This window comes from Cupressus sempervirens, chromosome 8 (genome assembly GCF_028749045.1).
Source record: "Cupressus sempervirens isolate cs-2001-9-10 chromosome 8, ASM2874904v1, whole genome shotgun sequence".
Classification (NCBI taxonomy): domain Eukaryota; kingdom Viridiplantae; phylum Streptophyta; class Pinopsida; order Cupressales; family Cupressaceae; genus Cupressus; species Cupressus sempervirens.
In genome coordinates, this window is record NC_143125.1 from 811,077,439 (window position 1) to 811,097,446 (window position 20,008).

At 31.8% G+C, this 20,008-nt stretch overlaps 1 pseudogene; it reads left to right on the forward strand.

Annotated features, from left to right (window-relative positions):
- The first annotated feature begins 3,040 nt into the window (after window positions 1-3,040).
- The window catches only part of LOC149544884 (putative aldo-keto reductase 2), a 45,607-nt pseudogene continuing 28,639 nt past the window's right edge, over window positions 3,041-20,008 (forward strand).

A 20,008-nucleotide genomic window follows, 5' to 3' on the forward strand; every position in this document is an offset into this window, starting at 1 on the left:
TTGGAAAATGGGGAGAAATTTAAAAATTGAAAAAAATGATTAGTTTATTCATTTTTTAGAAATGAGAATACAAGAATTTTGAATCAAAACTAATTATATCATATACCCTCAACTTGAACATAAATTTAAATATGTGCAAGAATTTAGGGCCTACAAACCAGTTTGAACCTACAACTTTAAATGGTTTCCCTGGAAATTTCTTTTAGGCCAATATAGGATTATCATATATTGTTGGAAAGATCTCAACAAATAATTTCTAGTTATGCCATTATATTCTACATAGGTATCAATGGTAAGAAATAGTACTCAATTTTGTTTGAGGTGCTCTTTTTCAACTACATTCTGGTGTAGACAAATCTGATTCAGTTTGTGGCTAAACAATGAAATGGGTATGTGTCAAACTTGGAGAAATTCATTATAGCAATATTATTACACCTCCTAATTAGTTTGGTAGGGGTTTTGGAATTTTTTTTCAACAAATCATATATTTTATCAAAAAGGGGCTTTTTCCATCATCCAAGAAGATATTTTTAGAGTTTGTTATTCAGAATGATGGGATTTGATCCATAGTTGTAGAGAGAAGAGAGAGGCTTGGCTTCAAAAAATGGAAGAATTTCAACTGGACAAATGGCATCAACAGATTAGATTCGAGATTCTTTGTTCCTCTGTAACGCCCTGCCAAGGGATCCAAAAGAAATAACCTCAAGTTTGACTAAGTTTGATAGCATTTTTTTTAAAGAAAGAATAACATACACACCAAACACAAAGTAGCAGAAGCAATAACATACATAACAAGTTGCATTCCTTAAAGATCCCATGACATTGAATCACATTTAAAATCTAATCTAAAACTAAGTCCATTATTTAATACATCCATATGAAAGAATAATGAAAAGTCCAATGTTAGTAAAATATACAATTGTTTTGAATGCCTCTTGGCAAATTAATTCGGAATGCTCATTCATCCACTGTACATTTCACAAGGTATGAAAGGATTAAAAGAATATACATAAGAAAGATAAATATACATCATCCTCTTCAGATCCATGATACACGTACAATAAAATAAATGAAACCATCCATCATACATAATAAATCCATACATCAAGAGATATATATCCATCATAAAATGATACAACATCCAACATATAATATAACCATCTATCATAATGATCCATGAACAGAATGAAGATATATGCCAATAGGAATACTCCAGCAACGGTGTCTCAGATGGATCTCAATGGTAAGAGTAAAAAGCACTACCACCTGACCACGTGGAACCTAAATGGTCCACTCCCACCGTGCTGAGGAGATAGTCTCAAGTCCCAAATAAGATAACAAAACATATAACATAAATACTCTCTAACCATCCAACATAAAATGATACAACATCCAACATATAATATAACCATCTATCATAATGATCCATGAACATAATGAAGATATATGCCAATAGGAATACTCCAGCCACGGTGTCTCAGACGAATCTCAATGGTAAGAGTAAAAAGCACTACCACCCAACCACGTGGAACCTAAATGGTCCACTCCCACCGTGCTGAGGAGATAGTCTCAAGTCCCAAATAAGATAACAAAACATATAACATAAATACTCTCTAAGTCCAGGAAATCCTATAAGTATGCTAACTCAAAGGTTCCTAAAATAGATTGACATCTAAACACAGAGGCACCACAAAGACACGTAGGTATCTACTATGTAAGCGGAAAAGTGTCATCGCATAAATCACATTCAGAGTTACCCGAGCAGTCCCTTAGGACTCTCGGGTCCCTAGTGATCCCTGTCGCCACTAGTATCCTCTCGCACTGACAAGGCATACTACAGAATGCAAGGTCATAACCAAGCATTCTCTCTACTCCCATCCTAGTCTGTAATAGCACTCATGGCATGCGTGAGAACATACAATTATCTCTTATTAGGTTCATTTAAGTTAGTATTAAGTGTAAAGTTATCACTTATTAAACAACTTACAATTGGTTACCCCCAGGACCACTTAGGGTCCCCGGCCCCCATTGCAAGCCACTTCTCGACACTGAATAAAGATAACCTAGCCTAAGCTCATGAAATCACAAATCACATAATCATAGCAAAATCACCTCAGTCCTATACAAGCGACTGGAAAGAATCATAAAGATAATCATAGTAATCACATAAGTTCTCTACGAGCAACTGGAAAGCAACAAGATAAATCAAAATATCCATCGGTTCTCAACAAGCAACCGAAAGTAATCCAACAATACTGATCAATGACTCATAATGGTTATTTAGGTATCTCATAGCATACATTCCACTATTTCACCAAGACACTAAAAATATAATAATCAACAAAACAAATATACTCATCATAAACATACCATCACATACATGGTTGAGCAATAATGATCAAGATCGAGTCAACATGATACCACACTAACAAAACCCCCAAGCCTCTGGTAGATGTCCTATAACTTGGTCAACAATCTAGTCAACCCAAAAGAATCCCAAACATACATAGCATAAGGAAAACAAGATACAAGCACATTTCTTTCAGTTTTAAGTTGAATGTGGAGATGCACTTTCCATTTCAGATTTTACTAACAAGTGATGGAATATTTTCATCATTTTCCTTATAGTAAATTTAAATAATAGCTTAAGTATAAAACAAATATTTACCCCATGATCAATTTTTCAAATTTACTAAGGTAAATATTATTATATTGACTCTAAGCTGATGATGATAAGATTCCCGTTGATTTTCATTAATCTAAACTTAAATTAAATGATCACCTAATTTAAAATAATTAATTAATATATTTAATTAATTGTTCACAATATATATTTTATAAACAAAATATTATTTAGTAATATTTTATTTATATTAAAAGATATATATATATATATAACTAATATTAATCTTATTAATAATTATTATTAATAAAATTAATAATTAAAAATTTATACATATTAAAAAAAGCTATTAACAAATTTTAATAATTTAAAAATGATAAAATGAAAATGTTTTATTTTCAAAGGCTTATAGCCCGCATGGCTTTAACAAAAAGTTTGTCGGCCGCAGGCCAGGCTGCGGTCGCAGCAATAGTACTAAGTACTGTTGCTGCTGCTGCAGTTTGTATTGCGGTCAGTGGCAACAGTGCCGCAAGCAGAAAGTGGGGACAGGGTGGGGTAAAACCCCCCCTCCCAAAGTCAATTCTTTTTTTTTAATATAATTTTTTAAAAATATATATGAAACGGATTTCCAAGGAAAAAATGACATTTTTATGAAAAACTCATTTTTTTATAAAAAAAATGTTTTAACAACAGAACTTTGTAAATAATGAATTCGATTATAATCAAACCTTTTTTTAAATGAATATATATTTACTGTGTAAATATATATATATATATATATTCTTTTACCGAAAGTTCAAAATTAAATCTGATAGACAAAAATCTAGATCCCCATTTCTTATTTTCTTATCAATATTTTTAGAAGATTTTCCAATAAGATTTCTACCCTTTTTGATAAGTTTTCACAATTTTCAATCTATTGGGAAGAAATTATATTGATCAATTAAAACATCCCATATAGGGAATAATTTTCCAATATCCAGAATTCAAAAGCATGATATATATATATATATTCTTTACCAAAATTATCCAGACAATTATTTAGCAAACACGAAGAAGATAGGAATTAAAAGAACGTATTTGAATTATGCAAATCTTCACAAGTGTCTACCTAGACACTGATGCTAATTTGCTACGCTCCAAAAATCTGTAGAAAACAATTCCCCTTTCAGAACTTTCTCCTTCTCTAAAATTTTTCCTTCTTCTCCCCCAAAATTTCCAGCCCCCTGAAAAATGAACCCCCAATTTGTGATAAAGGAGTTCTCTCCCTATAATCGGGGCATTAATTGTGCATTCCCCTCATAGAACTCTTTGCTCACACCTTTTTAACTCTTTATAAACTTTCATTTATCTTTCTTTTATCTTTTCCATGCACATACAATAATCCATTAAATTTATTTATTTAATTTTTACTTGACCTCTTTTAAATCAATTTATTTACTTTAATCTCATGCACATATTATGCAATCCTAAAACTTTTAATAATTTAATTTTCTTTTCCCACTTCTAAATTTATTTTTGAACAATAATTTTGATAACTATTTATTAATTTTAATATTATTATTATTTAGCATTTATTTAAAAATGCACTCCAAATATATATGTATATATATTACATTAATTAAATATCATCATGTTCAAATTTAAACTTATAGATTTATTCTCAAATTTAATTCTTTTTATATGACTCTTTTATATAATTAATTTCTCAATTAATAAAATATTAACATAACAAATAATTTTCCATTAAATTAAATTATTAATTAAATCTTTTTAATTAGACTTAATTAACAAAAAATTCACCAAAACTCATAATGTAAAAATACGAAAACCCATCATAGCTAAACACATACAAAATTCAACTAAGGGTTTAAAAATCACGAATTAACGTCATTCGACGCATTCGAATGGTACACGACTTAGATACTTGTCCTAATTGTTAATTAAGACAAATGGCTCAAAGGTTTAGGATTTGGACTTAAGAATTTATCTCCCCTCTCTTACCATTGAGATAATGCGATAGGGTACGTTCATCCTGGCAATTCAGGGAAGTCGATACCCGGTATCTATAACCTGCATAAAATCCATGAATGTACATACATAATATATACTAAGCTAAATAGGCAATGGCAAGAAGTGGTGCATCGTGTAGATCCCAACTAGCAGGTGACTACGACTCCCTTCCTTAACCATATCATAAACATCATACATAAAGAAAACAAACACGCACACCATACACATGCAGTATGGGGTAAGTATCCATCATAAAAGACATAGGATAATCCATCTAACTAAACATCATCAATAATCTAACAGCATTGTAATAATCATCATGCACACATGAAGTATAGAGTACCAAGTAATCTCATCATATATCAACTAAGTTTGGAACAATATCTAATAATCTCAAGATAATGCTACTGATTATCAAACATAAAATTTGGCCTAAAAGAGTTTGGCAATGATATCAGAAATGTAACTAGAAAAAATGTAGACTAGGCGCAGGCACTACATCCTCTATATATTTCTTTCTTCTCTCATTGTACAAGGTTGGTTCCAGACTCTTGGATTGGTTTCCATAGTTCTGATACCACCTAGGTTGGATGTTGTTGGTTTCATGACTATTGAGCTTAGCTCTAGCTATGATTCCACCATTCTCTTAACATTTCTCTCTTGTATGAATAGCAACAATATAAATATAGAGTGCAATTTTAATCTGCTAGGGTGTTTTTATGAGTCTTTCATGTATCTTGAATGTACTTATTTCAAAAAAATGAATACAAAGAGCAGAAAGTTATTTAGTTTCATTATAAGTCTTGTCTCATGCCTCTATTTTTTGCAAAAATTTTTGATCTATGGACAAAGAACATGGGGTCTATTAGCCCTAGCTATTAAGTTTGAGTGTTTAGAACCTTTCGGAGAATCATAAAATTGTCTATTTAAGAAAGGCTTGAACATTGTGTAGGACAACTCTGGGTGGTAGTTCACAGCTTTCTCTTGCAAATTACTGTAATAAAGGTGCTCATGTGGGTTATCATATTGTAATTCTAAATTTTGCAATTTTGCATTTGTGGCGATAATAAGAAGCCCATATTTTGTTCTTGCAAGTTATTGTTATTTATTTGTTTCCATTATATGTTTATGGTATTAAGGGGAGCACTCTTCATCGATATGATTCCATAAATTAGGGATATTATCATTCTCTTGAATAGGATAAATGTAAATTAACACACTTTTTAATGGGAAAATTGGATGTATTTCTTCATTCAAGCTTCCTAGGAGAGGGTAAGTACATTAACTAGGCAAAGATTATTGCAGATAGGATTTATGAGAATCTCTCATAAGTATCTAGAATCATTGTCTTTTACATGTCATCTTATCTATTTTACATTCTGGCATATTGTAGAGAGTGGGAGTGATTCCTCATCAAGTCCTAGCTAATAACATGACTATATATGATTATTATCCTCTGCTACAAAAGAAAAGAAACTTTAAACATTTTCAGAGGGTACAAGAAATATTTTTGGCTAGAATGGTTTTTACTACAGGGGAAGGAAAATAGAAGGTTGTCTAAAGAAGTTATTCAACTACTTACAATATATAGAAATTTCTTTGTTCAGATCCTTCAATTTACAAATTTAAGCGTTGGTGGATTTTGGGGGAACCATTAAGTTACCCAGGTATTGTTTAGACAAATATGTGCTAATTGAGATATGCCAAAAATTTGCTAATATGGACAAAAATTATAAAGTTGGGAGAGGTTTTGGATCTGCCTTCCCAATTGAATTGGGTCACTATCACTACAAGAGCATTCAAGATACTTTTAAATTTGGTTTATGAATTAAAAACTATGAACTTGAATCCCTACTTGGTTGAGCCTAGATTTCATAGTAAGGGATTCACCCAATCTCTATTTGAACTAGACCCCTCATTAGCCCATGAACTTCACATGGAAGATTATTAGGAAAATTGTGAAGATAACTTCAAAGTGAGAAAGAGGTGGTGGTCCAAATTTACTTTAAGATAGATTCAAGTTACCAATAAAGATTTCCAAGATTGAAGAGGTTGAGGATGAAGAAGTAGTGAATCCCAAATTTGTAAATCATGTTGAAGCCTTCCCTATATCCACACTAGATTGGAGCAAGTTAGAGAAAGATGACCTCTAAGAAAGAAATCTTTCTATCATTACCAAGACTAAAGAATGACTTAAAGAGAAGATAAAGTTAAAATTGAAGGGAAAAAAATAGATCCCTTTGACAGATTCAACTAGTTCTAGTTCAACATTTCCTCCTTACATACTGATGAAATTGTACAATGTCCCTCTATAGGTAATTAAGAACCTGAATGCAAAGCTAAACCTCATGTGTAGGAACCAGTTTAACTTTGAATTCAATATTCCCTAAAAATTACTTATTCATGGAGCTAGAGGAAAAAGTGCAATAAATAGTTATGGTGGATCTAGACAAGGAGAAAGCTGAATGTGAATCGGCAGAAAAATTTACTACAATAAGTCCTATAGAAGTCATGAATCAAGGGAACAAGTAGAAAATTGATGATGCCAATACCTTGATATCGCTGGCTATTAGAAACCATTTAGTGCTTCAAACATCTTAAACCAAAAGAAGTTCCACATCACCTAATTGGTTTGACCTTTTTGTCAACAAAAAGAGGAGAATAGTACTTATAATATTCTAAAAGAAGATATGGTCAACAAGTTTCCAGGTAAAAAACCAAAAATAAAAAGGCTTAGAGTTGAATTTATGCTTCATTTAGATAAGAAAATTTGATAGTGGGTGGCCAATGTATACAAGCCAACTAGTGACAAGAGCCAAGATGAAATTCTACCACAAGACTATACAATTGAAAGAACTAACCTTGGGCTTGTAACTAGAGGTGCAAACATAAAAAAAATTAATGCCTTCAATTAGAAGATTGTGAAAATAATCCAAAAATATTAGAATGATAAGAAACACTTAAAGAAATCCATGAAATTGATGGTTGAGTACATCCATACCCTTCAAAATCTTGATGCATTCACCTTGCTAGATGATACTTTTGTAGTAGATATCACATCCCTTGCTAATTAGATATTTTTAGATCAAATTAAGAGGGGTAGATCTACTTACATGGTGTTCAATTATTGGGTAGACTCAATAATGGCCAGTGGAGAGAACTATATTTCCACTTTCACTGAAACTAAGGCACGACCAAACAAGGTGATTGTTGAACTGGGATCTGAACTCAATGTATAGTAAGAAAAGATGATCAAATGAGATTAATATATTATCTAGATTAGCAAGATTCAATCCTATGGTGTGGCCAAATTCTTGACAGAAAAACTCAATGCCAACATTGAAAAACCCAATGTCAACATTAATGTTAATTTCCTATTTGTAGCAAGGGCCAATTTAGAATGAAGGAATGTAGTTATTGACTGAATCTTAGATGAATCATCAAAGATATTAAAATAAATGGAGTGTATTTTTTAGAATTATTAGGAGAGATATGATCCTGAAAGGGGTGGGTGAATTAGTATCCTCAAAAAAAAATATCTTTAAGAAAATTTAGAGTTCTCCTTACTTCCTCTATCACTTGATAATCACTAATCTTTAATCATAATACTTTGTAAATGAAAGTAACATAATTACTAATTCAATAGTTATCAATATAAATTCATAAGCTCATGAAACATAACACATTACACAATCATTTGATATCATAGAAACCCTTGGTTGAAGGAAAAACTATGATGGGGATGGTACCCAAAATTCCATCAATTAATATAGTAAGAGGGTGTCTAGTTAGGGATACAATATTTAGTCACTTCTAATGACTTTCTCTATTGGAAATATACAATTAGATTTGCAAGGATCTGACTTTATCAAGGATTTTACAACACTCTTAAAGTTTGTACTCAGTTAAGGGATGTACATAAAAGACTATTAGGTCCACCTTTTCCAAGAATTTAGAAACTACTATAGTGATTAGAAAGTAGCATGAAATGATCTTTACAATAGCAACTTTCTTTTCCTAATTAGAATACTCTTATGCTTAATAGTTACCAGCTTATGTGCTAGATCTACAATTCCTCTCTATATTATCTCTATCTCTAAAATATATACTGAGTTATGACCTCTGATCTTCTTTTCTTTCTTTAATAATTTTCTTAGCAATAGTAGCAACTTCATAACCTTATTAACATTAACAACCTGAAAATTGTTCTTGATATGTCCTTTTATAGCTTTCTATTGCCTTTTGTTGTCTACCTAATTAAGGTTTTTGGAACTTTCTATAATTCTTCTCTAATCTTGATCAATATTCAAAAATTATTCACTAGTTCATTCCTTTTCCATAATTTATCTTCATTGGTCCTTTCAACCTTGAAATCATCAACAATCATTTCAAATCCTTACCTCAATTAGTGTAAAAAAAATTCTCCAACTCAATATGATCATGCCTTATTAGATTTTGTGCTAATTCAAACTTTGATGCAACCTATGATTCACTTGCTAAATAGAGTATTCTTATATACTATTGTTGGAAATAGATTGATATAGGTATGAGAATGTGTTTCAATCATTATATTGTCATTGATGTGAAACGTACTACTTGCTGGTAAGACAACTGCTTCTATGATTTGAATACTATCATTTGTTTGATTGATGAAGAGGATTTGATCAAATGAGGTAATAATAGCACCTAGAGGAAAGGTTGAGTTATGATATGGAAAAGGAGTATAATGATCAATAAATAAGGTGATGTTATAGTGCATTGATTATCTACTTATGGTTGCAAAAGATGGATACATTGATTAAGTTTAGAAGAACAAGAAAAATGAATTGAATTTACTAAGCTTAAGAATCTGCATAGTAGGTGTCGAGAAAAGCTAGTGCAAGGAAAGCAAAAAATTAGTTGGAGCTAAGAAAAGCCAAATCTTAGTGTATGCCAAGTGATACAATGCAAGCCGAGTAAATTTTAGTTGATGTCAAGCACTAGTAAACTTTAGTTCATGCCCAGTGATTTGATACTGGATGTCAAGCAACACAGTTTGTGTTGAGCATTAGAAGTAAGTAAATGTTGAGTGATAATATTATGAGAAATATCATGATTTTATGAATCTAAGATGACAAGTTTGATTCCTTGGATTGTGTGAACTGTGTGGAAGATAAGCTTGATGATCTGGTGGCATAGAATTCAAGATCAACCATTTTGGCATGAATTCAAAGAATATTGAACAAGAATTTTATGTAAGGGAATGAAATGAAAAGATGGGTAGATTCATTGAATCCTACCTAATCCTACCTACCCTAAAATGGACGATAAAGGTTGAACAAAAAAAAGATCTAAATTTTGTATTTATAGATATGGTTGGTCAAAAGTAAAGGTTGTGATGTACGAGAACCTAAGGAAGATAGGGAGTCCAAGGTATTGCTTCATTTAGTGACCAAAGAGAAGAGACTTCTATTTGTAAGCAAAGCAAGAAGGTTTAATGGTATGTATGCTTAAAGGGTGAACACGATATCAGAGCTAAAGTGTATGAAAGACAAGTAGAATGGAGAACTAAAATGGAGATCTGTAATCTGCAAGTGTGTTATAAGTCGTTATCAGATCAAGCCTTACTATTACTTTATAATCATTGTACTAGTCTAGGGTAAATCCTTTGGATTAAGGTTGACCTAATAGTGATTTGTAAATCTTTTAACTGGGTGACATTCTAAGTGAATAATCTAAAGTCCTCTAAAAAGTCTCACTCCTAATAGTGTGATTGAAATCCTCTAATGGGTCACATTTAATAGTGTGCATTATAACTTTAACAGGGTTGGCCATTCACAAGGCATCACTCCAGAAGAGTGAGAATGAGTAGCATGTTACTAGTGGTTTTCCCAAATTGGGTTTCCACATAGAATCATTGTGTCTAATGTGTTATTGAATCTATTATGTTTCATGCTTACATTTCAACAAAGTTGATTTGACAGTAACCTAAAAGTTTAAGTGATTGTATGATCTAATGGATGTATGCATGATAAATATTTTTTATGGATATGGGTTCACTAAGCCATGAAAAGCTTTATATGTACATTTGGACTTTGGATAACTGATTCACCCCCCTCTCAAATATTTTAAAGAGTTCCAAGGATTGGTATTAGAGCCATGTATTAAAGAGGACTAGTTTGAAGGTACTAGAAGAAAAAGATCAAGATGTTAAAAAGAGAGGTACCCAAGCTTTATAGAGGTAACTTTCCTACATGGAAAAGTTTGATGAAGCTAAACCTATGAGGTCTTGGAGATCATGCACAATCTACCATCACCACAACGCATGTTGATCCTATTGGAGCCTTAACTATTGAAGATCTAAAAAAGAAGAAAGAACACAACTAGACAATGTTGGAAATTGCCTCTACCCTAAATTATGGCAAGTTTTATGATATCAAGGGTTGTGTCAATACAAATAAAATTTAGGATTCTCTTTGCACCATTTATGGAGGACACACAAATGTTCTAAGAGCCAAATCTAAAAGTCTTAGAGGTAAGTTTGATGATATGAGAATGCAGGAAGGTGAGAATGTTGCTCAACATTGCTCTAGGATAAAAGATGCTAATGCAATACAAGGAGCTATAGGTAAGAAAGATGATGAGAATGTACTAAGAAAAGTTTTGAGAACACTACTATCCATTTATGCTATTAGAGTTTCTACAATACAAGAATTAAGATGTATACCAGGTTCTAATTTGACTCTTGAAGGTCTAGTAGGTAGGTGCACTACTTTCAAGCTATCTAATCTTGAAAACTTCATATCTGACAATGTTGAATCTACTTTCAAAGCTAAGCTATCATTGAAGGAACCTAATGAGAAGAAGAAGAAAAAGGTAAAATATGTTTCCATTGATAGTAATATAGATGAGGAGGATGTAAAACAACTTGAAGCACTTTTGGCAAGGAGATTTCATAGAGGTAAAGGATAATTTAGAGGTAAGTTACCTATCATGTGTTTTAATTACAATGATGTTGGTCAATATTGTTGCTAGATGTCCAAAGAAGAAGAATTAAAAAGGTGGAAACAAGTAAAAAAGTAGAAGAGATAAATCCAACAAAGATTACAAAGGCAAGAAGTTTTTCTACATTACAAAAGAAGAAACTAAAGATAGATCTAACAATCATGATGACGAAGTGGTGTATGTTGCAATGAAGGATGATTTTGATGAGGATGAGGCAACTACCCTAGTGTCTAGTGTGAACAAGAATGACAGATGGATCATTGACAATGGGTGTTCACATTACATGATTAGAGAGAATAGTAAGTTCATTACCTTAAATTATTATGATGGAAATAATGTAAGGTTTGGTAATTATGTACCTTGTCTGATAAAAGGAAAAGGTTCTATCAAACTCACAGAAAATATTTTATGTGACAATGCTTATTATGTAGAAGGATTTAACTATAATTTGTTGAGTGTGTCACAACTGAATAGTTCATGTTGTAAGGTTGAGTTTGAGAACAAGATTGCTAAGATATATAATACTGATCTAATTGGAAAAGGTGATCAAACTAGAGGTAATCTATTCTACATTGATATGGATGATACTACTTGTTTAATTGTAGAGTTTTATGGTGTGTGGTTATGGCACAAGAGGTTATGTCATGTTAATTTTGATAACTTGGTTAGTATTAGTAACATGAGAAGAATCATAGGTTTTCCTAAGTTGAAGAAACCTAACAATATAATTTGCAAATAATGTTAGTTAGGCAAAGTGAAAAATTCAAGTTTTAAGAGTAAGACTTGTACCTCTAACAAAATTTTGGAGATTTTTCATACTAACTTGTGTGGACCAATTGGTGTGCAAAGCTACAAAGGAGATAAGTACATATTGCTATTTGTTGATGACTATTCTAGGATGATGACAATTATGTTTCTAAAATAGAAATTTGATGCTTTCCAAATGTTTAAGTAGTACTTAACAAGAGTTGAGAAGGAAACAAGTAAAACTTTGAAATGTTTGAAATCTGATAGAGGAGGAGTATTTGCATCAAATGAGTTTGAGATGTTTTTTAATGATAGAGGAATCAAAAGATAGACATCTGCCCCTAAGACCCCTCCACAAAATAGAATTTTTGAAAGGAGGAACAAATCTATAATGGACTATACTAGGACACTCATGATGGGGAAGAATGTTGCTTTGAAATACTAGAGAGGACTTGTAAGTATAGCTATCTATAGCTTGAACTGTGTGCAAGTCAAGAAAGGTAGTCATTCAACACCTTTTGAACTATGATATGGATACTTGACCAATATAAAATATTTTAAGGTATTTGGAAGCAAGTGTTACATTCTCAAAGATTTGAGGAATGGTAAACTAGATTCAAAAAATTAAGAGGGTATATTCCTTGGCTATTCTACAAAAATTAAAGCTTATAAGTGTTTAAATACAAACATTAACAAAGTTGTGGAAAGTGCAAATATAAAATTTGATGAATATATAGAAGTACATGAGGCTAAACCTATGAAGGAACTAGACGAATACAAATCATTTGTATACTTTTATCAAGGTATGTCTGCTAATGAAGATGTTTTAAATCAAGTTGCAAATCAAGAAGTTTCAATGACTGTCAAGTCACATACTATGAATGTCAAGTTGCATTTAGGAACTGAGTTACATTCATGTGTCGAGTTACAAAATGAAGTTGAGATACATTTTGATTTTGAGATTAGTATACATGAAAGAGATGTTGAACTATCTAATAGAGATGTACATAGTGATTCAAAAGTTGAAAGCCCAAATGTAGAAAATAGAGCAGAACCAAGATTGTCAAAGTATGTCAAGAAACATCACTCTACAACACAAATAATTAGAGATAAAGATGTAAGACCAATGAAAAGGAATAAGTTGAAAAATGATACATGTTTTCTTAGCATGCATGAAACTAAAATAGTGAAAGATGCCTTAGAAGATGTGGACTAGAGTAAAGCCATGAAAGAAGAGATTGAACGGATTGAGAAAAATAAGACATGGACTCTAGTTCCTAGACTAGAAGATAAAGATGTGATTGGCACCAAGTGGTTGTATCGAAATAAGTTAGATAAAAATGGTGAAGTCACAAGGAATAAGGAAAGATTAGTTTGCAAAGTATATGCATAAGAAGAAGGAATAGACTACAAAGAAACATTCGCTCATGTTGCAAGATTGGAAGGAGTAAGAACTTTGCTTGCTTACTCTATATACAAAGGTTTCAAAGTTTATCAAATAGATGTTAAATCTACATTTCTAAATGGTTTATTGGAAGAAGAGGTTTATATAGAATAGCCAGAAGGATTTTTTGATACTAACAATAAAAACATGGTATGTAGATTACACAAAGCTTTATATGGTTTGAAGCAATCACGAAGAGCATGGTATGAAAGGGTTCACAATTATCTTGTGAAAATTGGATTTGAGAGGATGGATGATAGCAATAATCTGTACTTGAAGATAGATAAAGGCAAAGGTATTTTACTATCTAAAATTTTTGTTGATAATATCATATTTGGAGGTCAAGATACTTTATGTAAAGCTTTTGCAAATGAAATGAAGAAAAAAGTTGAGATGTCTATGTTTGGAGAGATCAAGTTCTTTGTGAGTTTGCAAGTAAATTAAATAAAATGTGGTATATACATCACTCAATTTAAATATCTAAAGGAGATACTGAAAACTTTTGGATTGGAATATTTCAAGCCATTAAGCATACCTATGGTGATAGGACATAAATTGTCAAAGAATGATGCTTCAACTAAGGTGAATCAAACATTGTATAGGTCTATGACTGGAAAATTACAATATGTAGTACATAGCATACATGATGTTGCATTATTTGTTGGGATAGTTGCAAGATTCTCTAATAATTACAAGGAGAATAATTTGATTCTTGTTAAGAAAATAATGAGATATTTAAAAGGAACATAAGACAATGGTCTATACTACAAGAAAAATATTTTTTTTGAATTGAGAGCCTACACTAATGCTAATTGGGCTAGAAATATTGATGATAGAAAGAGCACTAGTGGAGGAGCATTTTTCTTAGGAAAAATTTTGGTTACATGGACTACAAGAAACAAAATTCTATATCTCAATCTACAGTTGAAGCTAAATATGTTATTGCTGTAGTAAATTGTACAAACATTGTATGGATCAAATAGCTACTCAAAGGTATGAAGGAGGAAATCACTAAACTTGTGATCATTTATTGTGCTATAAATATATCAGAGAATCTTGTGTTTCATAAAAATACTAAGCAAATTGCAATTAAGTATCATTAATTGAGAGAGTTAGTTCAAGATAAAGAGGTGAAGATGGAATATGTTAACACAAAAGAGAAAATAGCTGATATCTTCACAAAAGAATTACCTAAGGATGCTCATTAGTATCTTAGAGGTAAAATAGGGGTGATACCCCTATCCAAGGCTATTTAAGAAGCATGAGAAATTCCCTACATCAAATGAGATGATTAACATATGTTACACATTGATGTAGTGGATCTTACTTTAGGAACTACCTAAAGTAAGCAAAGAGCTAGAGCTACAAATCAATCACAAGCTAGGTGATAGAGGGAGAAACTAAAAATGTTCAAATATGCATATTAAGATGATAAGTCTTTGGCATTGTTTTCAAAGAGGGAGATTATAGAAGATATAAGAAAAAATATTATAGAAGACAAGTAATATGAATATGCAAACTCCTGTGTTGTGAACAAGATAACTCATATGACTACCCATACTCCTAGGTGTCTATTTGAAAACTAATATGATAATGCATTAACCTAAGTAAACTTAGGTAAAGTGTAATAATAATTAACTATCTACATTAACAATATGGAAAAGGAGTACAAGGATCAGTTAAGACAGTGATGTTATAGTGCATTGATTATCTACTTAAGGTTGTATAGGATGGATACACTGATTAAGTTCAGAAGAACAAGAAAAATGAATTTAGTCTACTAAGTTTAACAATCTACATAGTAGGTGCCAAGAAAAGTTAGTGAAAGCTAAGAAAAAAATTAGTTGGAGCTGAGCAAAGTCAAATCTCAGTGTATGTCGAGTGATACAGTGTAAGCCAAGTAAAGTTTAATTGATGTTGAGCACTAGTAAACTTTAGTTCATGTTGAGTGATTTGACAGTGGATGTCAAGCAACACAGTTTTTGTTTAGCATCAAAAGAAAGAAAATATCGAGTGATAAAATTATGAGAAAGATCATGAATTTGACAAATTTGAGCAGTCAAGTTTGATTTCTTGGATTTTGTGAACCGTGTGGAAGATAACCTTGATGAGCTGGTGGCACAGAATTAAATGTGAACCATTTTGAGGTGAATTCAAAGAAGATTAAAGGAGAAGTTTCTAGAAGGGAATAAAATGAAAAGATAGGTATATTCATTGATCCTACCTAATCCTACATAACCCTAAAATGAACAATAGAGGTTGAATGAAAAAAGATCTTAATTTTTTTATTTATAGAGATGGTTGGTTAGAAGCAAAGGTTTTCATGTGTGAGAACCTAAAGAAGACTAGAAGTCTAAGGTATTGCTTCATTTAGTGACCAAAGAGAAGAGACTCCTATTGGAAAGCAAAGTAAGAATATTTAAGGGTATGGATGCTTGAAGAGTGAACAAGCTATTAGAGCTGAAGTGTATGAAAGCCGAGTAGAATGGAAGACTAAAATAGAGATCTATAATCTACAAGTGTATTGTAAGTTGTTATCAGATCAAGTCTTACTATTACTTTCTAATCATTGTACTATTCTAGGATATACCCTTTGCATTACGGTTGACCTAACAGTCATCTATAAATCCTTTAACTAGGTGACATTCCAAGTGAATGATCTGAAGTCCTCTAATAAGGTTCACTCCTAACAGGATCATTGAAAACCTCTAACCAGGTCACATTTAACAATGTGCATTATAACCTTTAATAGGGTTGGCCTTTCACAGGGCATCACTTCAAAAGAGTGGGAATGAGTGGCATGTGTTAGAAATAGGAATTACTGAGAGGGGGGTGAATCAATAATCTAAAAACTTTAGTCTCCAACTAGATATTATTTCATACTTTAAACCATACATAATAAAGCAAAAAAGTAATGCTGATTAGGAAGAATAACCATGCACAAAGATAACTCGTAACACCATTTTTTTGACTAGGGAAACCCTTGCTAAGGGAAAACCCTAGTGGGGATGATACCCACTAGATATTATACTGATATATAATTTTCTTATTAGAGGACAGATCTTGTTAGAAGTCAATGAGAAAATTTAGTATAAGGAGACTTTGAATCCTTTTTAGGAGATTCCAACCCTGTTTGGAATTGTGCCAACCCTCTTAGGAGTTGTAGTATAATAGATGCAAGATGAGCCCACTGCCCAAACATGCACTTCCAATTACAAGAAGAGCTCATCACCCAAATAAGTAATCAAACTTTTGGAATATGGGTACTACAACTTCTTTCTTGATTGATCTCTAATCTTCAACTCGATCTCGGATCACAAAATAGCTTTTATAAAACTTCGCATATATCACTTTACAAAAGTTCGCATACAATTTCTTAACACAACATATCAAGACTTCTCCATTTGAATTTTTAAGATGTTCTTTGCATAAATACCATGCCTTTACACAAATTTCTTCTAGTTTGGCTAAGATCATAACATACTTTTCCAACTTAGAGTAAACATCTAGGTTGTCGGCCCTAATTGGTCAATTAATTATTCTGTAAACAAAATAATTCCTTTCCTTTATTCGCTATCATGTTTCATTACCAAAACATGAATAAATCTTTTTTGTATAGTTTGTACTAACTTCTAAGGTTATACACATCATCATCAATATGTGTACAATCTTTTTCTAACTTTTCTAATCATAATATGACATTAGTAACAAGTTACATACAAAATAATACACTATTGTATACCAAATTCATACTTAAACAATTTTCTTGATACCGAAAGCTAAGTATCTTAATTTTCAAGGTTTCTTGTAAGAATCTACATCATGTGATGCCATAAATGAAAAAAATTACATATTTTCATTAGCCAATTGTCAATAATCTCCCCCTTTAGCATTGATGGCAACAAAATAGGGAAAATTGGCTAAGTAACAAAAACTTAAAAATACTACAAAAATATTACATCTATTACAACTTGTTCATCTTACATATGCTCCCCCTTACAATATGATTTCATACTTTACAATTTATATCTTCTCTTTAACTGATTTACAATTTTCTAATACATTTTCTCCCACTTTGACATCAATGACAAATGTTAGAATGTCAAAAACTATTGTAAAAAATGTTGTTCTTCTACCTTAAGTTGATAGTATCTTCATGCAATCATCAAAATTTTCCTTAAGATTGCTCATAACTTTTTTCCATATATCCTTTGTTGATTTGGCAAATGTGATAATTTTACATAGGGCATATGATGCAATCTCAATTGTATTAAGGTCTGAATACAAAAAGTTAGAATAAGTGTCCTTGGCCTTGACACATTCTTCCAACTATTTCTCTAACATAGACATTTTCAGAGCAATAGAATCTCTGAAATTCAATACTCTTTTCAAAATTTATTCCTTCCAAAGTTCTAGTTTTTTATATCATTATGAATATTGGCTACTTGTCCTTCAAAATCATCAATTTTACAAAATGGATGTTGCATCTGGCTAGAGAGAGCCTCCAACTCACTCATCTTTCCTTCAATCTGACTATCAATATCCTTAATCAACTTATAAGATAGGGTACATTTAATGCACAATACCTTGCCATCCTATTGACACTTTTGAAGTTCCTTGATACAAGTATCAAGACTTATCAAATCATTCTTAATATTTTGACAAATAGTACTAAACAAGTTAGCATCATATGAGATCTATGCGATAGTTTCTACAACATTCAATAAATTAGTGAATTCCTCATCAAATGACTTCAGCACTACTTGTGCCCTCTATTCTAGATCTACCATATGTGTTGTACTACCAGTGTACTACATAGTCTATCAATAAGCTCCATCAAGGATTTCTATAGGCTCTTCATTATTCTGTTCTTCTGAATAAGCTTTGAAAAAGATGAGATCAAGTTAGTTTGATCAGCTTCATCAGTTGTCAGACTTGCAAGTGAAAGTGGAGTAGATGAACTAGAAGGTTTAGTGTCATCTTCCTTTGCTTCTTTTCAGCTGCCTCTTTGACTCTTCTCGCTTCTTCCTCTCTTTCTTCTCTTTCTTTTTCTCTCTTCTCTTCCTCCTTTAAGCTCTTATTCTTATCTTCCTCTATTTTCCTTTTTCATTTCTTCTTCAGTTAATATTTTCTTTTCTTCCTCTACTTTTCTTTTCTTCTCATCTTCAAGCAATTTCTACATAGCTTCTTCTACTTTCCTCTTCTCTTCCTCTAATAGCCTCTTTTCCTCTTCAATTTGTCTTAATTTTTCTTCTATATCCTCGGCATGAGATTCAAGTGGTTTTGAACTCTCAAAAGGATTGGTGTCATTAATGTTAATGGTAACATTGGTCTGATCTATCTACATTGTGTCACTTCCCACTGACACTTCCAAGGTTCTACGTGTTGGTGAAGATGTTGCCTTGGACTCTACCATAATCTCACTTATAGCTACTATAGTTTCACTTCTCAACTTATCTTTCTCACCCACCATTAATAGAAATGGTCTCACCTTGTTCCTCAAGTGAGGTGCTAGATTGTTCAACAATCTTTTGACTTCTTCTTCATCAATAGTCTTGAAAATAGTCCATAGCATAGACTTCTGAAGTCTTAAGTCTTCTTCTCTAGCTAGTTCCTTCTTCTCAACAAGTCTGTCATAGACTTCATGGTTCACGGTGCCTTGAATGTCCTTGAGATTCAGAATTTTAGCTATTATATATCTCACAATAGAGATATCTATCCGATTTTTCTCAAAGTTATTATACAAATCATAAAATTTGTTCATTTGTACATAGTTTCCTTCAATAGAAATAGTTGAATTTATCTTCTCTATCTTTGGCTTATAGGGTTGCCAATATTTTCTTGTTGATTGATTAGAAGTGGTAACCTTCTCTGCTTGTTTAACTTCTTCTTCTTCTTATTCACTAGATTCAACAATTTTCAACAATGTCTTTTATCTCTTGCCTAGTCTAGTGGCTTGTTGCTTGACCCTTTTAGACTTTGTGGTGACAACTTCCACTAATCTCTCTGATTTTCTTCTTGGCCCACTTGGCTACACATCTAATACTATTGCATAGGGAATGCTTTGTTTTGAATATTTCTATGCAATAGACACTGACAAAGGTTGCACATTCAATATTTCTTGCTTCATAGTTTTTCTAATTGCCTATGACTTACTTTCAATCATACTGGCCTCTGATAAAGGTTTCTTCATAATT